At 42.9% G+C, this 16,935-nt stretch overlaps 1 long non-coding RNA gene across 1 annotated transcript; it reads left to right on the forward strand.

Moving 5' to 3' along the window:
• Positions 1–8,727: 8,727 nt before the first annotated feature.
• On the forward strand, positions 8,728–15,165 carry LOC147979295 (uncharacterized). Its single transcript, XR_015618623.1, has 2 exons — positions 8,728–10,035; positions 14,515–15,165. It is a non-coding gene; the product is annotated as an uncharacterized LOC147979295 (long non-coding RNA).
• The last annotated feature ends 1,770 nt before the right edge of the window (positions 15,166–16,935 follow it).

A 16,935-nucleotide genomic window follows, 5' to 3' on the forward strand; every position in this document is an offset into this window, starting at 1 on the left:
TTTGGTCCCTCGGTTAACCGTTGGAGCATCAAACGAAGTCCAAATGGTACGAAACTTGACAGGCGGTCTACCGGTAGTAAACCAAGGCCGCTTGGTAAGTCTCGGTCCAATCCGGAAATGTTTAATCCCCACACACGAAAGAAAGGTAGAAATGACCACCGGAGGAGAACGAAGCGCCGGAATGCAAAACGGGCAACGGGGAAAATGCTCGAATGCATGAGATGAACACGTATGCAAATGCAATGCACATGATGACATGATATGGGATGCATGACAATGATAACAACACATGGAGACAAAGACCCGAACCCGAGAAAATAAAATAACTTAAGGCCGGAAACGGCAAGAGTTGGAGTACATATTGGGTAAGTTACATCCGGGGTGTTACAGAGTAGATATTTTAGCGATTGTGCAGGATGCAGAGGCGGGAGTAAAATGTCGGGGCTACTGAAAATTTGGATCAAGGGAGAGCAGATATTTTTGAGATTCTAAGGGTTGCAGAGGCAAGAGTAACAAGGCGGGGCTACTGAAAACTTGAATCAAGAGCGAGAAAATATTTTGGAGATTGTGAGGCATGCAGAGGAGGGAGTAAAATGTCGGGGCTATTGAAAATTTGAATCAAGGGATTGAAGCAGAGCGGGAGTAACAGACATCGCACATGGTCCACACATACTAATCGTGTGCTATCAAACATAAAAACCTTTCAGGCGGTAGATATTTTTGAGATTGCAAGGTAGTGGATATTTTTGAGAGCGGGAGACAAGCCTCGTGGAGCCCAATCTACTGTGCTGATGTGAGTGGCAGGGGCACATGCATGGCACAAGGGTAGTCTGAGCGAACCGTGTCCGTTGCATCCCCAATCGTAGACGATTGTTGCATCCTACTCGTCGGTTGTTTATAAATTTGGCAAAAAATAATAACGCGGGAAAGGGTCAGAACACGAACACACTTGCATGTGGACCAAATATATGTATCAAAAGGGTGGTTTGATGTTCAAATACCCAATACACAACTTTGATGTGACACCTGTCGCACAAAGCGCACAACATTGCTAGTCAGCCACCCCCTACAAACCCCACTTCGTGTCGGCGGTAAGGGAATCCTAGCTACGAATGCATGCGCCTAGATATCTAGGTTTGAAATATCACCCTACCATAACACAAAACCTATAGGAGTCCATCATATATATCGTCAAACTTCCCCTTTCGCTTCCTGGCAAAGGTGGATAGTGTGCCGACCCACAAACATGTGCTTGTGGCGGGAGATGGGTGAGACCACATACGAACCACCTGCGGGTGGCCCTATACTATATGTATGAAAAGGGTGTGGTGTGATATTTAACTACCATTCACAACTTTGATGTGGCACGTGTGCCTCGCAAATTAACCGGACTTCCCTGACCCCACGGAGGTTGTAGGTAGTGCGAACTAGCGCCCCTACCCCCACCCCCACGCCCACTCCCACACACATGTGTTGAGGGGAGAGCATCTCACCAAGACGTACTGTAACACGGACCAAACAGAATCCAACTTGATCGTATAACCTCTCTCGCTCATTGTTTGTCAAAGTGATGGGCATCCACACGGCCCCGCAAAATGGGCTAGCTTGTCGTCGATAACCTCGCGAGGGATTACTGTCTAAAGACAAAACCCACTCTGTGCATTGATAATCCCCAAGTGCAGGGAATCATCGTAGCAATTCCCAAAGGTGGAAGTGATAAGTATGGAGTGTCGAACCCACAAGGAGCTAAAGGTAAGATCAATATTCTCTCAAGCCCTATCTGCCACTGATACGACTCTACGTACACCGAACATTTGCTTCCAACTAGAAATGAGAAATAAAACTACATCGTGGGTATGAAGAGGATAACTTTGCACGATATCAGAGAGCTAAAACATAAAAGTAGGTGTTGTTATCATAAAGTTAGAATATATTACTAAATATTATAAATAGCGAGTGTGGAAAAATGGTGGATCGGTGTGCGGAATTGTCTTTGGCAATTGTTAACAAGACCGGTAGTCGTCATTGCAATTTCATATGAGGGAGAGGCGTAAGCTAACAAACTTTCTCTTCTTGGATCATATGCACTTATGATTGGAACTCTAGCAAGCATCCGCAACTACTAAAGATCATTAAGGTAAAACCCAACCATAGCATTAAAGCATCAAGTCCCCTTTATCCCATACGCAACAATCCCCTTACTCGGGTTTATGCTTCTGTCACTCAAGCAACCCACTATAAGCGAATCATGAATGTATTTCAACACCCTACAGCGGGAATCCCTCACGCTTGCGCGACACAGAGGGCACAATAGGACAGCAGCAAAATAAAACATACAACTCGTACCAATCTAGATCATCAATCAACCCAAAGACAAAGGATATCTACTCAAAACATCATTGGATCATAATATGTGGCATAAAGCACCATGTTAAGTAGGGATTACAGCGGGGTGCGGGAGAGTGGACCGCGTAAAAGAGATGAGGGTGGTGATGATGATGGTGATGGTGATGTTGATGAAGACGATCACCGCGGTGATGATTCCCCTCCCGATATGCTACCTCTTGAGCTTGCATTGGTTTTCCCTTGAAGAGGAAAGGGTGATGCAGCAAAGTAGCGTAAGTATTTCCCTCAGTTTTTGAGAACCAAGGTATCAATCCAGTAGGAGACTACATGCAAGTCGCCTAGTACCTGCACAAACAATCAAGAACCTTGCAACCAACGCGATAAAGGGGTTGTCAATCCCTTCACGGCCACTTGCAAAAGTGAGATCTAATAAAGATAATAAGATAAATATTTTTGGTATTTTTGTTGTATAGATTGGAAAGTAAAGATTGCAAAGTAAACGGCGACAGAGACAACTAGTTGATGAGAGACTAATATGATGTAAAATAGACCCAGGGGCAATAGGTTTCACTAGTGGCTTCTCTCAAGATAGCAAATATTATGGTGGGTGAACAAATTACTGTCGGGCAATTGATAGAAAAGCGCATAGTTATGAGAATATCTAGGCATGATCATAAACATAGGCATCACGTCTGTGACAAGTAGACCGAAACGATTCTGCATCTACTACTATTACTCCACACATCGACCGCTATCCAGCATGCATCTAGCGTATTAAGTTCATAAGAACAGAGTAACACATTAGGCAAGATGACATGATGTAGAGGGATAAACTCAAGAAATATGATATAAACCCCATATTTTACCCTCGATGGCAACAATACAATACGTGCCTTGCTGCCCCTGCTGTCACTGGGAAAGGACACCGCCAGATTGAACCCAAAGCTAAGCACTTCTCCCATTGCAAGAAAGATCAATCTAGTAGGCCAAACCAAACTGATAATTCGAAGAGACTTGCAAAGATATTAAATCATGCATATAAGAATTCAGAGAAGAATCAAATATTGTTCATAGATAATCTTGATCATAAATCCACAATTCATCGGATCTCGACAAACACACCACAAAAAGAATTACATAAAATAGATATCCAAGAAGATCGAGGAGAACTTTGTATTGAGATCCAAAGAGAGAGAAGAAGCCATCTAGCTAATAACTATGGACTCGAAGGTCTGTGGTAAACTACTCACACATCATCGGGGAGGCTATGGTGTTGATGTAGAAGCCCTCTGTGATTGAATCCCCCTCCGACGGAGCGCCGGAAAAGGCCCCAAGATGGGATCTCACGGGTACAGAAGGTTGCGGGGTGGAAAAGGTGTTTCATGGCTCTCCTCGATCATTTCAGTGTATAAGAATATATATAGGCGAAAGAAGTAGATCGGTGGAGCTGTGAGGGGCCCACGATGGTGGGGGGCACGCCTGGCCCCCCTGGGCGCACCCTCCTGCCTCGTGGCTTCCTCGTTGCTTCCTTGACGTCCACTCCAAGTCTCTTGGATTGCATTTGTTCCAAAAAAGATCCTCACGAAGGTTTCGTTCCGTTTGATATTCCTTTTCTGCGAAACACTGAGATAGGCAAAATACAACAATTTGCACTGGGCCTTCGGTTAATAGTTAGTCCCATAAATAATATAAAAGTGCATAGTAAAGCCCATTAAACATCCAAAACAGATAATATAATAACATGGAAAAATCAAAAATTATAGATACGTTGGAGACGTATCAAGCATCCCCAAGCTTAATTCCTGCTTGTCCTCGAGTAGGTAAATGATAAAAACTGAATTTTTGATGTGGAATGCTACCTAACATAATTTTCAATGTAATTTTCTTTATTGTGGCATGAATGTTCAGATCCGAAAGATTCAAGGAAAAAGTTTAATATTGGCATAAAAATAATAATACTTCAAGCATACTAACTAAGCAATTATGTCTTCTCAAAATAACATGGCCAAAGAAAGCTTATACCTACAAAATCATATAGTTTGGCTATGCTTCATTTTCGTCACACAAAAATGCTCTCATCATGCACAACCCCGATGACAAGCCAAGCAATTGTTTCATACTTTAGTAATCTCAAACTTTTTGAACTTTCACGCAATACATGAGCGTGAGCCATGGACATAGCACTATGGGTGGAATAGAATATAATGATGGGAGTTGTGTGGAGAAGACAAAAAAAGAGAAAGTCTCACATTGACGCGGCTAATCAATGGGCTATGAAGATGCCCATCAATTGATGTCAATGCGAGGAGTAGCGATTGCCATGCAATGGATGCATTAGAGCTATAAATGTATGAAAGCTCAACAAAAGAAACTAAGTGGGTGTGCATCCAACTTGCTTGCTCACGAAGACCTAGGGCATTTGAGGAAGCCCATTGTTGGAATATACAAGCCAAGTTCTATAATGAAAAATTACCACTAGTATATGAAAGTGACAATATAAGAGACTCTCTATCATGAACATCATGGTGCTACTTTGAAGCACAAGTGTGGAAAAAGGATAGTAGCATTGTCCCTTTTATTTTTTATTTTTTTGGCCTTTCTTTTTTTTCATTCGGCCTTCCCCCCTTTTTTGGGACAATGCTTTATTAATGATGATCATCAAACTTCTATTTATTTACAACTCAAAGATTACAACTCGATACTAGAACAAAGTATGACTCTATATGAATGCCTCTGGCGGTGTACCGGGATGGGCAATGAATCAAGAGTAACATGTATGAAATTATGCATGGTGGCTTTGCCACAAATACGTTGTCAACTAGATGATCATGCAAGGCAATATGATAATGATGAAGCATGTCATAATAAACGTGATGGTGGAAAGTTGCATGGCAATATATCTCGGAATGGCTATGGAAATGCCATAATAGGTAGGCATGGTGGTTGTTTTGAGGAAGATATAAGGAGGTTTGTGTGTGATAAAGTGTATCATATCACGGGGGTTGGATGCACCGGCGAAGTTTGCACCAACTCTCAAGGTGAGAAAGGGCAATGCACGGTACAGAATAGGCTAGCAATGATGGGAAGGTGAGAGTGCGTATAATCCATGGACTCAACATTAGTCATAAAGAACTCACATACTTATTGCAAAAATCTACAAGTCATCAAAAACCAAGCATTACGTGCATGCTCCTAGGGGTATAGATTGGTAGGAAAAGACCATCACTCGTCCCCGACCGCCACTCATAAGGAGGACAATCAAAGAAACACCTCATGCTTCAAATTTGTCACACAACGTTTACCATACGTGCATGCTACGGGCCTTGCAAACTCTAACACAAGTATTTCTCAAATTCACAACTACTCAACTAGCATGACTCTAATATTACCATCTTCATATCTCAAAACAATCATCAAGTATCAAACTTCTCATAGTATTCAATGCACTCTATATGGAAGTTTTTATTATACCCATCTTGGATGCCTATCATATTAAGACTAATTTTATAGCCAAAGAAAATTACCATGCTGTTCTAAAGGACTCTCAAAATAATATAAGTGAAGCATGAGAAATCAATAATTTCTATAAAATAAAACCACCACCGTGGTCTAAAAGATATAAGTGAAGTACTAGAGCAAAATTATCTAGCTCAAAAGATATAAGTGAAGCGGAAAGAGTATTCTACTAATTTCCGGTTCATGTGTGTCTCTCCAAAAGGTGTGTACAGAAAGTATGATTGTGGTAAACTAAAAAGCAAAGACTCAAATCATACAAGACGCTCCAAGCAGAACACATATCATTGGTGAATAAAAATATAACCTCAAGTAAAGTTACAGATGGACGAACACGAAAGAGGGGATGCCTTCCGGGGTATCCACAAGCTTAGGCTTTTGGTTGTCCTTTAATTTTACCTTGGGGTGCCTTGGGCATCCCCAATCTTAGGCTCTTGCCACTCCTTATTCCAAAATCCATCAAATCTTACCCAAAAACTTGAAAACTTCACAACACAAAACTCAACAGAAAATCTCATGAGCTCCGTTAGTATAAGAAAACAAATCACCACTTTAAAGTACTGTAATGAACTCATTCTTTATTTATATTCGTGTTAAAACTACTGTATTCCAATTTTTCTATGGTTCATACCCCCCGATAGTAGCCATAGATTCATCAAAATAAGCAAACAACACACGAAAAACATAATCTATCAAAAGCAGAATAGTCTGTAGCAATGTGTAGGTTTCGAATACTTCTGTAGGTCCGAAATTCCTGAGAAATTAGGACGTCCTAAATAATTTGTATATTGATCTACTGCAATTGGAATTGGTATTTTATTGCTCTCTTGTAAAAAATGAAAATTATTCTCGTGAGCACATACTTTCTGTTTTGTACAGCAAGATCAAACAACTATCATCCAAGAAGATCCTAAAGGCTTTACTTGGCACAAGCACTAATTAAAAAACAGAAACACAATCATAACGGTAGAATGATGAATTATTTGTTGCTAAACAGGAACAAAAACAAGAAACAAAAATAAAATTGGGTTGCCTCCCAACAAGCGCTATCGTTTAACGCCCCAAGCTAGGCATAAAAACAAGAATAGATCTAGGTATCATCATCTTTGGTATGCAATCCATAAGTGGCTCTCATAATAGATTCATAAGGTAATTTAATTTTATTCCTAGGAAAGTGTTCCATGCCTTTCCTTCATGGAAATTGGAATCTAATACATTTTTCCTTCTTTCATATCAATAATTGCACCAATCGTTCTAAGAAAAGGTCTACCAAGAATAATAGGACAAGTAGGATTGCAATCTATATCAAGAACAATGAAATCTATGGGCACATAATTCCTATTTGCAACAATAAGAACATCATTAATCCTTCTCATAGGTTTCTTAATGGTGGAATCCGCAAGATGCAAATTTAAAGAACAATCATCAAATTCACGGAAACCTAGCACGTCACACAAAGTTTTGGGAATCGTGGAAACACTAGCACCCAAATCACATAAAGCATAACATTCATGATTTTTTATCTTAATTTTAATAGTAGGTTCCCACTCATCATAAAGTTTTCTAGGGATAGAAACTTCCAATTCAAGCTTTTCTTCATAGGATTGCATTAAAGCATCAACGATATGTTTGGTAAAAGCTTTATTTTGACTATGAGCATGAGGAGAATTTAACACGGATTGCAACAAGGAAATACAATCAAAGAAAAATTATCATAATTAAATTCCTTGAAATCCAAAATAGTGGGTTCATTTCTATGTAAAGTTTTGACCTCTTCAATCCCACTTTTACCAATTTTTGCATCAAAATCTAAAAACTCTGAATCATTGGGACGCTTTTTAACTTAAGTTGACTCATCTCCAGTCCCATCTTTATCAAGATTCATATTAGAAAACAAAGATTTAATAGGGGACACATCAATCACTTTTAGATCTTCATCATTATTACCTTCTAGCTCTTCCGATTTGACGGCCATCTTATTAACTAAGGTGGCCTGCTTATCGAAAATTTGGGCTATTAAGTTTTCAAGATGAGCAAACTGAGATTTCAAACCATAAAATTGCTTAGACATATCATCGAGATCTTTATTCATGTACTCCATAAAATTTCTTGTTCTTTAAGCTCATTTCTGAAGAAATTATTATGCTCAAATTGCAAGGACATAAAGCTTCTAACATTGTTTTAAATTTATTCCAACCTTCTAAGCTGAGGATCAACACTTTTTGGCAGAGCCATCGCAATCCAACACACAAGCAAACAAGAAGCAAGCGAAAAGAGTGTGACACCCCAAGACCGAAGCTCCAAATGCCTTCCATTTTTTTGTTGTCGTTGTGTGTTTCAACTATTTGTTGCCTTGATTGATGAGTGCCCTTGCCATATTTTGCTTATTGCATCATGTTCATCTTTTATTATATTGAATTGTGCCATCCTTATTTGTTTGCCTTGGCCATCTCACTTGCTTTGTTTCATGCTTCATGATGTGATATTGCCTTTGTCATTTTTGCTGCATTTGCATCATGATCATCTTTATAGTGTGCATATTTGTCGTGTGCTTGTTATCTTTGTGAACTCCTTCTCCTCATCTTCTTTGTTGTTTCATCTTGCCCTTTCCAACTAAACCTTCATCAAGTGCAACACCCCATCACTAGCTTCTTCCTTTCAATTCTCACCCATTTATTGCAAGTGACATTCTCCTCTTTCATAAAATGTTCAACTTTTCTCTATAAATACTAGTCTGTGCCAAGACCACCTCCTCCAATTTTCAGGTCTTTTGGAAGCGTTTTGGTTGGGCTAAGGTTTTATTTGAGTTTGAGTTATTTTCAAACTTGCATAAAAATTGCAGCCTCTAAAAATTGCCAAGGCATTTTATTCAAATACTAGATAAATCCAGGATCCCAGGGACATTTTTTATATCTTCCATATTATTCCTAAGCCCCAGATTCTTTTCTCTCTGATCCTGTCAATTTTCTTTAAAAAACCACGAAGGAGAGAAGGACTGGACAGAGCCCACTTACCTGGGCCACGCCCTGGCCACCTGGGCCTCCCAACCTCCCGCGTTGTCCTACCAAGGTCCACCTGCAGCCCAGCTGGCGCCCCTGCTAACCCTAGCCCGACACCCTCTCCCTCGTTCCCTCCAGTGCGCCGCCACCACCTACGACCGCACGAGCCTCGCTCGATCCCCTCGCGCATCTCTCTTTCTCTCGATCCTGCACGCCTCCCTCTGCAGCCCCAGACCTCCACCAGCGGCCTCTCCTTCGCCCCGCTGCTCCTCCGCCTCAACTCCGGCCGGATCGACTCGGTTCCCCGCCGCCTCGCCAAGTCCATGGAGCCGCCTCCCCGTGCTCCTTAACCTCGCCTCGTCGTTCGAGGACCGACGACGCCGCCGGCGACCATGAGGCAGGAGACAGCCATGGATGGTCGCCCAAGTCCCACCGGCGCCTGCTCCTGTTTCGAGCAGGGGAACAAGGAGGACGAAGCCCAGCTCCGCCGCCTATGCAGTTCGTCCGCGTTGCCGACTCGCCACCTCGTTTCATCTTTGCCACCAGCCGGTGCCGTCGACCACCCCTGCACCTCTGCATCCTCGCCGTGTTCCTGGAGCCACGTCGCTCGTTCGTCCTCTGCTTCGGGCGACAGGGACATACGCCGCCCTCGTTGACCTCCAGCGGCAGCCAAGTCCCGCAACCACCCCACGCGCCTCCCTTCGCTGCTGCCATGACTGGGTCGCCCCTGCTGACCTTCGCCTTGATCTGGTGTTCCCCTTGTCAGATGCCTCCACGCCACGACCGACTCCTTCCCGGCACCTTGCGCTGCTGCAAGACCACCACGGCGCTCATGGAGCCCCAGGTCCGAAGATGGCCACGACCGTGCATCTCCCCTTGTACCACTTTGAAGACATCGACCACAGTACCCATACGGCTACATCCGGAGATGCGTCAAGTTCAACTTCCTTCATGGGAACGACTACCTCTCGCGGGCGTGTATCGTAGCCTTGTACCATTTCGGTTCTTCAAGGCCACCAAGTTCCGCTACGAGATGTACCCATACCATCGCCGAAGACCCGTGTAACACAAGCGTCAACTTCTGCTACCGTCGCGAGAACGACTACTTCCACTACAGCTCGTGAACCACTACTTCCCTCAACGAACTCGAACCGCTCTGAAAATGCACCATTGGAAGGTATAACGATGAGACATACGCCGTTGACGAATGTTGTATGGGGAACCCGGTATCCGGGATCACCCCACCATTCTTGCATGACACACTCACACCCACTTCCTTTTGCACCGGTATCTCCATGTGCCACCGGAACTGATATGTTGCAGTGGCATCATTTTCGGATTCGCCGCCATGGCACCCCTTTTCATTCTGTCATGGCGACTAAATGCTTCATATCATGTTCATGTCAATTTTTAACAAAAATTGCATAAAACTTGCACATGTCATCCGCATCATGATAATAACATTAAAAATGTTTAAATTTGTTGTTTGAATTAAATTGCTAAATGCATATGGGGATTTACCGGAATTGTTGTTTGTTATTTCCGGCCTCAATTAAACTTGCCTAAATAGTTAGTTTACTTATGCCTCACCTCTTGCCATGTTAACCAACATTTAATATTGTTGAGTACCTAAACGGGAGAGAACTAAATAAGTCTTGTGGTGTTTCGTCAATATGCAATTTGTAGTATTGTTTGTGCACTTTGCCATGCCATGCCTCATTAAACCGGACATGCATCATACTTGATTGTGCATCATGCCATGTTTATGTGATGGTTGTTTACCATGTTGCTAGCTTCTTTCTGGTTCACTTTTCTCGTTAGCTTCGGTTTCGTTCCGGAGTTGTGAGGATTCGTTCGACTCCGTTCGTTTGTCTTCTTCTTGGACTTGTTCTTCTTCCTCGCGAGATCTCAGGCAAGATGACCATACCCTTGATTATCACTTCTATCTTTGTTTGCTAGTTATTCTCTCTATCGCTATGTCGCGCTACCTACCACTTGTTATATCGTGCCTCCCACATTGCCATGTCAAGCCTCTAACCCACCTTCTTAGCAAACCGTTGTTTGGCTATGATAGCGCTTTTGCCCAGCCCCTCTTATAGCGTTGCTAGTTGCACGTGAAGTTGAAGTTTGTTCCATGTTGGAACATGGGTATGTTGGGATATCACATTATCTCTTATTTAATTAATGCATCTATATACTTGGTAAAGGGTGGAAGGCTCGGCCTTTTGCCTGGTGTTTTGTTCCACTCTTGCCACCATAGTGTTCGTCATACCGGTGTTATGTTCCTTGATTTTGCTTTCCTTACGCGTTTGGGGTTATGGGACCCCCTTGACAGTTCGCCTTCAATAAAACTCCTCCAGCAAGGCCCAACCTTGGTTTTAACATTTGCCACCTAAGCCTTTTTCCCTTGGATTCTGCACACTCAAGGGTCATCTTTATTTTAAACCCCCGGGCCAATGCTCCTCTGAGTGTTGGTCCAACCTGGGGATGTCCGGCGCCCCCTGGGCAACCAGGGTCTATGCCAACCCAACGTCTTGCCCATCCGGTGTGCCTTGAGAACGAGATACGTGCGACTCCTATCGGGATTTGTCGGCACATCGGGCAGCTTTGCTGGTCTTGTTTTACCATTGTCGAAATGTCTTGTAACCGGGATTCCGAGACTGATCGGGTATTTCCGGGAGAAGGAATATCCTTCGTTGATCGTGAGAGCTTGTGATGGGCTAATTTGGGACACCCCTGCAGGGTATAAACTTTCGAGAGCCGTGCCCGCGGTTATGTGGCAGATGGGAATTTGTTAATATCCGGTTGTAGAGAACTTGACACTTGACTTAATTAAAATGAATCAACCGCGTGTGTAGCCGTGATGGTCTCTTTTCGTGTAGCGACCAGACCTCAGACAGTCTGATCTCTGTGCATCAGTGTCATCCCTAGATCGATAATGCTGACACGCACAGTACTTGAGGATTTATAACAGAGTTGCAATCACACACTTATTACATCGAATGTCTCAAAAGAGAACTTATTATAATAAATATGGCGTAAGGCCATCTAATACGATAACAGTGGAAGGCTTGGAAGATAAAGTGGGTCCATCAACTCCAACGGCATCACTGAGTGAAAGACCACGACATAAGGCACCTTACTCGTCATTTGAAAAGTCTGCAACATAATACGTTGCAGCCCGAAAACGGGTCAGCACATGGAATATGCTGGCAATGTAACACAAGAGAGTAATGAACATAATAAAGCTATCACTACATGCATATATGGCTGGTGGAGGCTGTATGGTTAATAGGTTTTGCGAAAAGCCAATTTTTCCCTACTGCAAAGGAATATATTTTATTTAACTACAAAGTTTGTTGAAAATATTGAGAATGGTAAACCCCATCTCAATCCCAATTAAAAGTAATTAATAACCCAATCAAATTATATTTAAGAGTGATGAGATCCACATGATAATCCAAGAACTAGATACTCAAGATGTCCATAATCGTGGACACGGCTAACCATGATTAGTTTGTACACTCTGCAGAGGTTTGCGCACTTTTCCCCACAAGACTCAATCTCCTCCGTTGTATTTCTCGCATTGCATGGTGTTTGAGAAACGAATGACCGAGACACAGTCTTCCGAAGAGGTCCCCTTAACCGATAGATAGGCCGGTACACCTACAATCTCCTACATCTGCTAGCCCATCATGGAAAGGTTTCCCACAACTTACTCAACTATGCTAGAGCCCATAATGGCATGTGGCTGCACATGGAAGTTTCCAGCATGAATAATCTTATGATCCCTTTGATCCTGGGTGGAAGTCCATAGGAGAATCACACGGTACCCCGGGATTTCCAAAAATACAGGCAATCACTGGGTTCCCCAGGTGCCTCAATCCACCGAGATGTGTATTAAAGTTGCCACCTTAAGTTAACCATTAATTAACAACTCACATCTTCCATGGATACTCTATAATCCATTCCACGTCTACTAGCATAGCATAGCAATATAAGCAACGTAGAAGTAACTCCTAGGGTTTGATAATAAAGCAGGTGAATAGGTACTACCTCATCTACTTCCCAACCCACAATTTATTCAGATCCTAACCATGCAATTGTTTGAGGGTTGATCTAATGCAATAAAAACTAGGTAGTAAAGTGGTATGATCAAAATGTTACTTGCCTTGCTGATGATCCGTGAAACCTAGAGACTCGTAGTAGCACGCTTCGCACTCCGGGTACTCTATCGCAATCAAACAAGCATACAATAAGCAATCAAGCAAGAAGCATGGGTAAAACTCAAATAAGAAGATCTAACCAGAAAGTTCAACTTAAGAACTCCGGTTTGCAAAAAGAATCAAATCAAACGAACCAATGAAACTCAAACTGCGAAAGAAACAAGCTTCATTTACTAATCTGGACTAAAGTCAAATTTTACAGTGGAAAAAACTTGTTTAAGTTGGTTCAACAGAAAGAGGGCCTCGAGACAAAACTCTAGGCGCTTGAATCGCCTAATTTCGATAAACGAGCGAAAAGAAAAACTAAAACAAAAATCGGATCAGAAATCACGATCGAAAATAATCGTGAAAAATCCGAGAAAAAGGAAAACTGATGAACAGGCTAACGAACGAACGTTCGCTGTCTGTGACTAACGAACGAAAACCGTTCGTTAAAACGAACGTACGGACGAACGTCCGCTAAATAACTAAACTGGAAAAAAACCGAACTGGATCTAAAAAAACGAAATTAGGGTTTAGAAAAAAAACCGAGGCGGTGGCCGCGACTACCTCCGGCAAGGTCTGGCGAACGGCGGCGTCCGGCGGAGGCGGCGGGCGATGGCAGTAGTGGACGGCGGCGGCACTGCCCTCGGCGGCGGTGGGCGGCGGCGGCGGCGGCGCTGCGCGTGGCAGCGGCGAGGCGAGACGGCGGCGGCGGCGCTGGCGGCGGCGGATCGGGTGGGGCTAGGGTTCAGGCGGCGGGGCGCGGGTTTGGGCTGCGGTGGGCTGCGGTGCCCCGGCTTATAAAGCCCCCCGGGCGGAGTCCCACTCGGGTACGTCCCGGAGCCGGTTTCCTTTTTTTAATTATTCTGCGCAGAAAAACAAAGAAAAGAAATACTGAACGGACTCCAAAAATCCTGAAACAAATTTTCGGCGGAGTCCGGGAAGTGAACACGGTCTTGTGTTATGTTTGAACGTCAGTAGTTTCAGGATCACTTCTTGATCACTTCTAGCTTCACGACCATTGCGTAGCTTCTCATCTTACTCTTATTTGCGTATGTTAGCCACCATATTTGCTTAGCGCTTGCTGCAGCTCCACCTCATTACCTTATACTACCCATAAGCTTAAATAGACTTGATCTCGCGGGTGCGAAATTGCTGAGTCCTCGTGACTCACGGATACTTCCAAACAGTTGCAGGTGCTGATGATACCAGTGCAGGTGATGCTACCCAATTCAAGTGGGAGTTCGACAAGGACCTTGGTCATTACTATGTTTCGTTTCCTGATGATAAGTAGTGGAGCCCAGTTGGGACGATCGGGATCTAGCATTTGGGGTTGTGTTTGATACGTCCATTTTGCATCATGCTTTTATATTGATATTTATTGCATTATGGGCCGTTATTACACATTATGTCACAATACTTATGCCTTTTCTCTCTTATTTTACAAGGTTTACATGAAGAGGGGGAATGCCGGCAGCTGGAATTCTAGGCTGGAAAAGGAGCAAATATTAGAGACCTATTATGCACATCTCCAAAAGTCCTGAAACTCCACAAAAATTATTTTCAGAATATATAAAAAATATTAGGCGAAAGATGTACCAGAGGGGGGCCACCCATTGTCCACGAGGGTGGGGGCGCGCCCTACCCCCCTGGGCGTGTCCCCCTGCCTCGTGGGCCCCTTGGTGGCCCTCCGATGCCCATCTTTGGCTATATGGAGTCTTTCGTCTAAGAAAAAATCATAAGCAAGCTCAAGGGAGGAAACTCCGCCGCCACGAGGCGGAACGGAACCATTCTAGGGCTCCGGCGGAGCTGTTTTGCCAGGGAAACTTCCCTCTGGGAGGGGGAAATCATCACCATTGTCATCACCAACGATCCTCTCATCGGGAGGGGGTCAATCTCCATCAACATCTTCACCAGCACCATTTCATCTCAAACCCTAGTTCATCTCTTGTATCCAATCTTGTATCCAAACCTCAGATTGGTGCCTGTGGGTTGCTAGTAGTGTTGATTACTCATTGCAGTTGATGCTAGTTGGTTTACTTGGTGGAAGATCATATGTTCAGATCCATTATGCATATTAATACCCCTCTGATTATGAACATGAATATGCTTTGTGAGTAGTTATGTTTGTTCCTGAGGACATGGGAGAAGTCTTGCTATAAGTAGTAATGTGAATTTGGTATTCGTTCGATGTTATGATGAGATGTATGTTGTCATCCCTCTAGTGGTGTCATGTGAACATCGACTACATGACACTTCACCACTCTTTGGGCCTAGAGGGACGCATTGGGAAGTAATAAGTAGATTATGGGTTGCTAGAGTGACACAAGCTTAAACCCTAGTTTATGCGTTGTTTCGTAAGGGGCTGATTTGGATCCATATGTTTCATGCTATGGTTAGGTTTACCTTAATACTTCTGTTGTAGTTGTGGATTCTTGCAATAGGGGTTAATCATAAGTGGGATGCTTGTCCAAGTAAGAGCAGTACCCAAGCACAGGTCCACCCACATATCAAATTATCAAAGCACCGAACACGAATCATATGAACGTGATGAAAACTAGCTTGACGATAATTCTCATGTGTCCTCGAGAGCGCTTTTCTTCATATAAGAGTTTTTCCAGGCTTGTCCATTGCTACAAAAAGGATAGGGCCATCTTGATGCACCCTATTTACTTGCATTACTTGTTACTCGCTACAAATTACCTTCTCACAAAACTATCTGTTACCGATAATTTCAGTGCTTGCAGAGAATTCCTTACTGAAAACTGCTTATCATTTCCTTCTGCTCCTCGTTGGGTTCGACACTCTTACTTATCGAAAAGGCTACGATAGATCCCCTACACTTGTGGGTCATTAAGACTCTTTTCTGGCGCCATTGCCAGGGAATGAAGCGCCTTTGGTAGGTGGAATTTGGTAAGGAAAAATTTATATAGTGTGCTGAAATTTACTGTCACTTGTTACTATGGAACATAATCCTTTGAGGGGCTTGTTCGGGGTATCTTCACCCCGACCAGTAGAGCAAATAGTTGCTCCTCAACCTACTGAACCTACTGAAAATGTTTACTTTGAAATTCCTTTGGGTATGGTAGAGAAACTGCTAGCTAATCCTTTTGCAGGAGATGGAACATTGCATCCCGATTTACACTTAATCTATGTGGATGAAGTTTGTGGATTATTTAAGCTTGCAGGTATGCCCGATGATGTTATCAACAAGAAGGTCTTCCCTTTATCTTTTAAGGGAGAGGCATTGACATGGCATAGGCTATGTGATGATATGGGATCATGGAACTACAAAAAAATGATTGAAATTGGAATTTCATCAGAAGTTTTATCCTATGCATCTTGTTCATCGTGATCATAAGTATATATATAATTTTTGGCCTCGCAAAGGAGAAAGCATCGCTCAAGCTTGGGGGAGGCTTAAGTCAATGTTACATTCATGCCCCAATCATGAGCTCCCAAGAGAAATTATTATTCAAAATTTTATGCTCGACTTTCTCTCAGTAATCGCTCCATGTTCGATACTTCTTGTACTGGATCTATTATGATCAAGACTATTGAATTCAAATGGGATTTATTGGAAAGAATTAAACGCAACTCTGAAGATTGGGACCTCGATGAAGGTAAGGAATCAGGTATAACACCTAAGTTTGATTGTGTTAAATCTTTTATGGATACCGATGTTTTCCGTGAATTTAGCACTAAATATGGACTTGACTTTGAGATAGTAGCTTCTTTCTGTGAATCCTTTGCTACTCATGTTGATCTCCCAAAGGAGAAGTGGTTTAAATATAATCCTCCCACTGAAGTAAAAGTAGTTGCACCTATTAAAGTTGAAGAAAAGACTATCACTTATAATGATCATGTTG

The sequence above is a fragment of the Triticum urartu genome, chromosome 3A (assembly GCF_056163025.1).
Source record: "Triticum urartu cultivar PI428250 chromosome 3A, HENAU_Tu73, whole genome shotgun sequence".
NCBI classification, from domain to species: domain Eukaryota; kingdom Viridiplantae; phylum Streptophyta; class Magnoliopsida; order Poales; family Poaceae; genus Triticum; species Triticum urartu.